The sequence below is a fragment of the Pongo abelii genome, chromosome 18 (genome assembly GCF_028885655.2).
Source record: "Pongo abelii isolate AG06213 chromosome 18, NHGRI_mPonAbe1-v2.0_pri, whole genome shotgun sequence".
Lineage (NCBI taxonomy): Eukaryota > Metazoa > Chordata > Mammalia > Primates > Hominidae > Pongo > Pongo abelii.
In genome coordinates, this window is record NC_072003.2 from 47,950,541 (window position 1) to 47,959,127 (window position 8,587).

The 8,587-nt window shown below is 42.8% G+C and overlaps 1 long non-coding RNA gene across 1 annotated transcript; it reads left to right on the forward strand.

Moving 5' to 3' along the window:
- The first annotated feature begins 342 nt into the window (after positions 1-342).
- Positions 343-4,665, forward strand: LOC134760392 (uncharacterized). Its single transcript, XR_010137762.1, has 3 exons — positions 343-589; positions 3,422-3,504; positions 3,642-4,665. It is a non-coding gene; the product is annotated as an uncharacterized LOC134760392 (long non-coding RNA).
- The last annotated feature ends 3,922 nt before the right edge of the window (positions 4,666-8,587 follow it).

Genomic DNA, 8,587 nt, shown 5'->3' on the forward strand with positions numbered 1-8,587 from the left:
AGACCTGGTGCTTCAGGCAGTCATTTACCACCTCAATGAAAGAGCTTGCTCAGAACTAGATCAAAGCAGAGGAATGTGGGGCTGACAGACGAAGAGAGAGACATGGACAAACAGTCCCAGAAATATCAATGCATCTGCTGGAGGTCGCATAGCTATTCCTAGTGGCCCTTGAAGTAAAGGAAGCCTCACTTTACCCATTAACTCAGGTGAGTAATGGTTATTTCCAGGAGAGAAGAGAGATCTGCTGACTTCATGCATTTGGTTCTGGGGGTGGCTCTGCAAGGAAGGCTAAATGGGAGGGGGAAAGTTTGCATGCACCTGCAGGCTTGGGATTCACAGTGAACTGGTGGGTTTTTTACTTTCTTTGAAGAACTCAGAGGCATTTACCAACATGATCTCATTCGTTTTCAGCTGCAATTGAGTGAAGTCACCTTGATGCAGAAGTGTTTTCTCTTCTCATTCCTGTTAGGAAACCAAGTTACAGCTGAAGCCGGGGCCTTCTCCTACCCGACTCTCATGGCCCATTAAAACCTACGTGAGCTTATCTGACACCTTCAAGCCCTGTTTGGTGGCCCCATCTCCTCTTCAGGTATTGTACAGAGTGACTCACAGATAGCATCCCTGAGCCATTTGTCAGGGAGACGGTGATTTATTGAGATAGAGGCAATAATGTGCTAATTCTAGCAGCCAGTCCAGGCCTCATTAGCACCTGAGTTTCTTGGAATTCAGCTTTAATCACACATGAGAAGAGTTTAGCACCAAGGGGTTCTCATACCTCCTGTTCCTTCTGCATGAGCCTTCTGGAAAGCCTTGGCACTTGTTGAGGTGGTGATGGTAACGTCAGGGCAGAGGGTTTCAACTGGGGGTGTGAATTATGTTCACCTGGAGAAGCTTAAATCTGTCTACTTATCCATCCATCCATCCACCTATCATTCGTTCATCATCTTATTATTTACTTAAATAGATAAGACAAGCCTGAGGTAAAAATGAAAACAAAGCTTTCTAGTCTGTAAAATAAGCATAATGATAACATTTACCACATAGAATTGTTATAATAATGAAATAAACTATTGTATATAAAGTGCCTAGAATAGGGCTTGGTTCATAGTAAGTTGTAATAGACATGGTAGCTATTATTATTAATGTGAATCTTACATCCCATCCCTCAATCACCTAATACCCTTCCCATTACAGATTCTAGAGATTATCTACATACGTAAATATGCACACACACACACACACAAACACACACTCCACCTCTGGAAAGACTGACCCTAAAAGCTACAGAAAATTTCAAATGCCATCCAGGGTTGGGAATCTCAGGATTGGAAGCTGAGCGAGACTCTGGGGAATGTCAGGAATTAGAGTGTAGAGCCACTAAGGTAAGAAGGAAGTGACTGTGTTTCTACAAGGGCAAAAGCTAGGAGGACTGCCTGGAAGGGGAGCACCTTAACTATGTTCAGTATGGCTGTGAAAGAAACAATAACAATCATCACAACAGCTAGAGTTGTGAAACATTATCCTGTTATCTCAGAACTCTAGCTAAAGCCTCACACTCAGGAAAATAGGCACTAAGAACTTCCACAGCCTAAAGACAGCAGCAAGGGAGCAACCAGACTCATTCCCCAGGATCAACTAAGAGGTGACAGAAATGCTTCTGCTGCCGTCACCACCCTGCCCTCCTTCTCCATGCGAAGAAATTTGTAGGAGCCACAAGTGATCAGTCTAGTGGGGGTGAAGTGTTGTTTTGACAGTGGGTTTCCCCCCTTGGTACTTGCAAGAGGGCGTAAGAAAACTCTATATAAAGAAAGGGAGGCAGGCATCTCATTCCCCGACAGGACACTTGCTGATTTGATAAAACTTGTGGTCCCTTCTGGAGTTGCCAATGCAAGAATCATTGGATAGCCCAGCCAGTATCCTCAGGAGCTTGGGAATATACAGCAATGGAGAGACTGGAGCCAGCTTCTGTCTAGAGAACTCTGGAGGTGGGAGGCCAGTGGGAGCAGTTCGCACTAGCAGGGAGGGAGAGAAGGTAGTCATGGTATAGGCACTTTGCTCCATTCGGTGTGGCAAGCATATGCTTCCTATGGGCCCAGAGATGCTGCAGAATGTAGGTGGGCTTGGGTCTTGGCAGCAGGACTTAGCCAAGGAGACCACCTGGCAGGTAAGGGGCCTTGCCAGCCAGAGACTGTAGAGTGGGAGCTCAGGGGTAGGAATCTGAGAGTGGGTTGGGAGAGGTCAGCTGGAGGGCATTGTCCATGTTAGAGACTAGTGCAGTGGCTTCCTGACTCCTCCCCATGAAACCCTAAAGAATGACAATATTCAGATTCCTATGGAGAGGATTGAGGGGGAAAAGAAGACTTACAGCAGCTTCAGTTAGGAGAAAAGACTTTGCATCTCTTTCCCTATTTGTCTACAACAGAAGCTAGAGCCCAGAAGAGGAATGTGGGGAGAAAGGAGAGTAGCCTATTCTGTCTTTCAGCACTGGTTAGGCCTGAGCAAGAGGACAGGGAGGTTCCTCAGGTTGGATTCCTGCAGAGGCCCGCCCAGGTCAAGGATTCCAATGTGAGGAGTTTATCTGAGGGGCGACCCCAGGAAGTGTGGATAGGGAAGTGGGAATCCAGTCAGTCAGGGAAGGAAGCCAGGGAAAGGTGCCATGTTTAGCAGGTTACTGCCATGGGTCATGTAACTCAATCCACCTGAGAGTTGTCCACTCAAGGGCAACTGGATATTTATCTTCCAACCACCTTCTGTCACTGAGGGTTGCTCCTACAGCTGCCACCCATTCCCGCATCTGGTGTACCTAGTATGTGAAAGTAAGTCCTCAGGCCCTGGGTGCTCATGGCATGTCCTAGAACCATGAATTCTGGGGAGAGGGGACGCTGACAGCCTATTGCAGGGAGGAACCTTACATAGGGTATGGGTTAAAGTTTTGAAGTGGACTGAATCGGACTGAGCCAGACTGGATTGACAAGGAAGTGGTGAGATTAGCTGGTGAGGTCAATAAGGGATGGTAAAGGGAGATTCAGCAGAGTTTCTGTGAAGGCAGTCCCAGGAGAAAAGTAAAGCTATTGCAGGTCACTTGCTGAGTCCAGATGGTGAAAGGTACTGAGATCACTGGCATTAAGTACAAGCCTAATGCTGTGTGGGTCACCCTAAGTGCTCATCTCATGTAATCCTTACTGTGACCCCAAGAGGCAGGTTTGCTTCTCTTCCTGTCTTACAGATGGGTCAGCTGGGCTCTGGAAGGTTAAGTAACTTGCCCAAAGTCACTCAGCTACTCAGTGGCAGAGTCAGGTCCTGAGCCCAGGTTTGCTTCCAGAGCCCACACTCTTAGCCACTGTGGCAGAGACTCCTGACTGCCTGTCAAATATGCATTTCCTCCTTCTTTCTTAGTAACAAAACTTTGGTTTTATTTCAGATGGCAATGTGCCTAGCTACACTACATTTCCAGCCTCCCTTGCAGCTAGAGGTGGCCAATGAGATATAAACAGATGCTGTCAGGTGGGACTCGAAAGAAAACCCCTTGAGAAGTAAATGTATGGACAGCATGTGCCTTTTGTGCCCATTTTCTTATTCTACTCCTGAACTAGATGTACTGGGCTCATTTTCTTTTTGTTTCTTCCATCACTTTGACACAGACATGATGTCTAGATCCCTAGCAGTCATCCCAGACCATGAGATAACTTTGAGAAGGAACACCATGTACAAAGGACTGTGCAGAAGAGGGTTGGCAGGAGCCTGGATCTCTGATGACTTCACCCTTGACTGCCCACCTCACCAGGCTGTACAAGCCACTGTTACTGGCAGATGAATGCAAGTTCTAAAACATACAACCACTGACCTACTGAATTTTCCAAGGAGCACATTTCCACTGGAGACATTTGGTGCCTGCAGAAAATACTTACTGAGGAATTTCTATGGGACCAGCCTGAAGTAGAAGCCACTGAAGAGAGGCCCTGAAGCAGCTTTTCTTCCTTATCCCAGAGACCAACATGGTTACCCCAGCCCAGAGTCACCCTCCTTCCTCTAAGCTGTCAAAACCCTGGCTGCCTTTACAATGATTCTGACAATGAATCCCACCCTGCTGGTGATGTCTATTGCTTTACTGTTGAACTTTTTAAGGGTTAACATTCCTTTTTATTTTTCTTTTTAAATTGATTAATAATAGTTGTACCAATTTGGATGGTACCTGTAATATTTTGATACCTACATACAATGTGTGATGAACAAATCGGGGTAATTGGGCTAGCCATCACCTCAAACATTTATGTAGGGCTGAAATCCCTGAAGGACAGGATCGTGTCTTACAAATTGTGTGTTCTAATCTGCATTTACATTTCAGAGATTCTGGACTAGGCAGCAAACCAACAGAAACTCTTGCTATGAAGATCTGGAGGTTTCCTGGAGGAAGTGGTGAATAGGGCCTTGCGACTGATGTTAAAAGCCCTGGAACACAATAGGGAGACTCCTGAACTAGGAAGAGGTCAAATGCTCTGGTAGCAGCCCCCACAAATTAAGAAACCTACTCAGAGTAAAAGAAACAGGCCATGGTGGGTGGCCGGGGAGCAAGGAATATTTTTGAGTAACCCCAGATGGTGGCAATCATTTAATGCCCTCCATCCCTCTCAGTGTATATTAGGTTATGTTTTTTTTTTAGAAAATGGAGGAAGGGTTTTACTATGTTGCCTAGGCCAGTCTCAAACTCCTAGGCTCAAGCAATTCACCTGCATTGGCCTCCTAAATTGCTGGGATTACAGGCATGAGCCACTGTGCCTGGCCCAAGAAGTCTGAGCCAGACGTTGCTGTATAGGTCAGAACTCTGTGGGCTATGAATGTAAGATATTCACAAGTCACATCTATTCCATTCATTGGCAAACACTTACCTGAAACCATACAGCAAAAGAGATTCTGGAAAATGTCCCTTCCAGCCTTAGAAGAAAGTGATGGTGGTGCCCAGTTGACCCCAAGCAAGCCAGCCCAGGAATGCAGACATTTTGGACTGCTCATCTTTTACTACTTTGTGTGGCCTTTCACAGAAGAATTGCACAAGAACTTGACTCTTGATTCCAAGGATTCTGGAAGAATGCCAACCAAACTGAAGCCTACAAGCCTAACCATGTTTTGAAAAGGCTGGATGTGACATGGTGAATCCTCCTTAGATGTGTTAACTAGAGTTAGGGTGCCAGTGACATGCAAGGGGTTGGCCATTTGATTAAGTAGAGGAGGCATGAGTGAAAGCAGCACACCTCCACCCTGCTCGATGGCCATCATCACCTAGTCAGGCTGTGAGCCTCCATGGAGTGGGTAGCTGAGAACCCACAACCCTCAATATATCTTCTTTCTGGCCCTGTTAACATGGACCAGCCTCCGTGAGGTGATGGTCGATATCCAGCTAAGTATGGCCCTCTTAATAGTAATGTGGGTGGCTTTATTCATATTGGCTTCATGATAAATGGTATCACTGAGCTGACTTCTCTATGTTTTAGATACAACAAAAATAAAAGACAAAAAAAAAAAAAAGAAAAAAAGCCCAATGACACAGGCAGTCTTGCTGCCAGACACATCTGCAATCAGAAAGCTTGGAAAATTAGACTTGGAAATGGCTTGAAAGAACCTTTAAACTTTTTCTGAAGAGCAAGTACAGGTTTGTCTCTGGGGTCAGTTCTAATTCTTTGACCAGCTAATTTTAAGTGGCTGTATCTTGAAAAAAGTGACAGTGACATTTTGGTACTCCAGCTGAACTTTTAGATTAGTCACTGATACAACTGCAACTTTTGGCCTATTTGAAGGATTTTAAGGGCAGGATAAAATAACAAAACCCAACAGTCTTAGCCTGAGTTTCCCAGAAATCAGAGCCTGAGACAAAGGCTTGCCTTTTAAGATTATCTGGGAATGTGATCTTAGGTAGCAAGAGTACAGGGTAGGGGAGTGATCAGGGAAGGAGGGAAAGCTAATGCAACATGGATTATTATGTTGTCTACTACTATGGACAATTGTTCATGTGGACTGCACTGTGGACTACCATATGGACTACCACTATCACTATGGATACAAGTCCTGCTTGGAATTTTTGGGGAGATTTATGGAAAGTACCAGAGAACTGTTTGTCCAAAGGACCAAAGAGGGAAACATTTATCCATTGGCTCCAGGTCCCCATTGGTCAAGGATGACTTGGTTGCATTTCTAAGTAATGTATGCTGAGCACAGAGCAGATTCAAATGGTTGCCCTGAGCAGCAGATACCTCTGGGCAGGAAATGAGAGGTACTCAGTGCAGACCTAGAGTGAGACCCATGATCTGATTGCACCAGCATAGAGATGGTCACAACCTAGGTGGAAGCAGTTTCTTCAGTTGTAACTGGAGATAGAGGTGGGATTGAGAGGATTTTAAAGAGGGGCCCAGGAGGTATCTAAAGCACCAAACAATAAGTATACATTAACTATGTTCTGGGTGTTGGGCACAGGCATGGGAGGTAGAGCAGTGACATGATAAAGCCTTTACTCTTCCCCAAATATCTATACTTTCTCTAATATAAAAACATCTTAAGCATATGAAAAATATCACATTTATTATAAAATGTAAACTGCAATGACCTCTGAGAGAGTTATACGTTGAAATTTAAATTCACATTGAGATATAAATGTTAGATACAGGTATTTTACCCCAAATAAGGCTTTACTAGGGGAAGGAGGAAGTGCACAAGAATTCTGGGGGTCTGATGTAGTTGTGAATCAAAATTTCCAATCCTTATATATATTTTTATTATCAGCCTTGCTTTGCCTAGTGCCTATAATCGTGTGAGAACTTGCCCTGTAGCCCCCCATGAGTGGCCCTTTTCCCTAGTCATCCTTCCTTGGCTTTAGCCATGAGGAGCCTGATGTGAGGAGAGAACTCAGCAAATATTTAAGTAAATATTTATGGAATGACATGAATGAATACAAAGTTATAAATAGAACATTATCTTATTCTACTCCTGGACTAGATGTACGACCAAACAAACTAGAATAGATTTTGCATAGATTAAATTTCACCTTTCTGACCTCCCCAAGCAAGTGCTTCTCTGTTTTTTTCCAGACCACCATGTATATTCAGTAGCTGTAGCCCTTATTTTCTGTTTCAGTTATTCAAAGCTTGCTGGAGTATGAGCTCCTGAAGGGCAGGGGCCATTTCTTATTAATCTTTCTATTGTCAGTACTGAGCAAAGTCTATGGTGCCTCGAAATGTTTAATTAATGAGAATCTGAATCCAGACTATAACATGACAACCTCAATAATGCAATTAAAATGAAGAATCTGTGGAATAAAATGACTAAAAAGCATACCTTTGGAATACATCTCCCAGCTGAGAGACTATAGGCAAGTCACTGAATTTCTGTGTCTCAGTTTCTCCAAGTGAAAAATGAGAGACCAATTAGGGTTAGAGGATATATGATGTGCATACTGTCACTCTGTTTTCTGTGTCTTGGTTGACATTTCTAATAAATCATGACTTTTTTTCACACTGATTTCAGATATAAGCTTAGTAGTCTCAATTCACTTCAGTCAGCTTCTCCGAATTCATCAGAAATATTTTTAAAAGCATAAAGCAAATGATATCTTTCCCCTGCTTAAAACCCTCTAAGAACTTCTAATTCCATCCTGATGGCAAACTAGGGTCATCTAAAAAATCTCCAGCTATATATCCTTAGAAATGCTACCCAAACTATAGCAACAAAGTCAAAATGCATGGTGGATCCTTTAGTAAAGAAAGGAAAATCACCAGGTGCCAGAAAAAGGAATGAAACTGAAAAACATAGGGAAAAGCATATGAGCTTATACTGTGGCTACCCCGGAAGAAGTGTGGAATGAGAGGTTTAGTGTATTATTACACCTGGTAATTAAGTTTTTGGTCAAATTAGAGGATAAGAGATGCAGTCTTCCGTTTAAATGAAGCAGGGAGTTGGAACTGAAAACTCTACATGAGCCAGGATGCTTGAAGGGCTGACCTATAGAGAGGGTGCTAGAGAAAAAAATTACAACTGTTTAACATGAAGAAAAAAGGAAGTGTTTCTTTGCTTTGGCTCTGGGCAAATAATAATAATAATTATTATTCTTGAAAAATTTACAACTTTATTCTGTTCTTTATGGAAAATTAGAATTCAAATATGTTCTTTCCCGGTTCTCCATGAAACCAAAACTGCAGAATTCATATACAAATTGTTCTTAAGTGAATGTTACTCCTTGGATTCCTGGCAAAAGAAAACACACAATTCTTGTGGAGGAACACTTCCATTACTCCCATGCCACAGGAGCTCCACAGATTAAGCACAACCGTAGATGAACCCACAACCCAAAATTACAAAACTCACAAAAAATGAAACAACATTAGAGAGCCAATAGACACAACAATATTAAATAATTAATATTTCTAAGTACCTGGGACATAGTAAGTGCTATATAACTTTTGACTGATAAATAAATATTAAAAAATTAACATACCAGGAATGTAGGTTAATGGAGAAATTCATAATAAACTTTAAAGTAGAAGGAATTAAAATTATTAAAGATATAAAAGCAGGAATAATTTACATAAAAAAGACACTATGA